Raw genomic sequence first — 1,250 nt, 5'->3', positions numbered from 1 at the left:
CTATTCTTTTTTTGTCTCAAAGTTTTACCGAACACCATTCTTGGAAACAGACTCTTGATTCATATTCAAAATCTTTTAGTCATTGTGTACCAATGAATCTGTTTCATAATTACTAGATTGTGGGATATAATAATTAAAGTACATTGGGATTGTATTGCATGTATAACTATATACTCAGAACTTCATTTATATTTTTTGCCACTTAAATATTACATTCTCTTAATAATTTTCCATGTTAAAGAAAACACATTTTCACGACCAAGTGGTACGCATTAAGTTTAGTAATAAATTATTTAGAAAAAACTGCCCCCAGTCTTCATACCCAGGAAGTGTACTTAGTAGTGTTTCATGGATACATCACAGTGAATCATTTTTATACTGAATCTCAAAATATTTATACCACAATTTTATATTTTCAAATGTTATATTTTTAAACTTTATGTTTTCAAAAGCTAACTCAGAAGAAAACAAAGAAAGAGAACATTCAGTAAGAAATAATAAAATTGCTAAAAGTAAATAAAAATATCTGCCAGGCATGGTGGCTCACACTTGTAATCCCAGCACTTTGGGAGGCCAAGGCAGGCAGATCACCTGAGGTCGGGAGTTCAAGACGAGCCTGACCAACATGGAGAAACCCCATCTCTACTAAAAATACAAAATTAGCCAGGCATGGTGGCACATGCCTGTAATCCCAGCTACTCAGGAGACTGAGGCAGGAGAATCACTTGAACCCTGGAGGCAGAAGTTGCGGTGAGCCAACATCGCACCTTGCACTCTAGCCTGGGCAACAACAGCGAAGCCCTGTCTCAAAAATAAATAAATAAATACATACAAACCTACATACGTATGTACATAAATAAATATTTTAAACAATAAAAATATCTTCTGTCTAAAGAATAAAGAAAACAAAGACCCTATAAATAGAATTGAAAATATAGACAACATTATACTTATCTCTTATGCCTCAAACTAAATACCATTAATGGAAGATTATGAAACTAAAAATTAATGCAACATTGGAAAAGAAGAGACCAGTCTGAAGATAAAAAATTGTGGTGTATATGTGGAAAATAATACTGGATAAAAAAATAGAAAAATGTAGCAGGAGCAAATATTTAGGGAGATAGGCATTGTTTGGTAGAGCTTTGAGAACAAAGTTAGAGGACGGAAGGTTAAGGATTAAGTTCTGATTCGATGATCAATTTGATACATGAGATGCTGCTTTTAAAGCCTCTAGTTGTTCAGCTGCT

The sequence above is a fragment of the Pongo abelii genome, chromosome 3, assembly GCF_028885655.2.
Source record: "Pongo abelii isolate AG06213 chromosome 3, NHGRI_mPonAbe1-v2.0_pri, whole genome shotgun sequence".
NCBI classification, from domain to species: Eukaryota; Metazoa; Chordata; class Mammalia; order Primates; family Hominidae; genus Pongo; species Pongo abelii.
Note: the sequence above shows the minus strand (reverse complement) of the source record.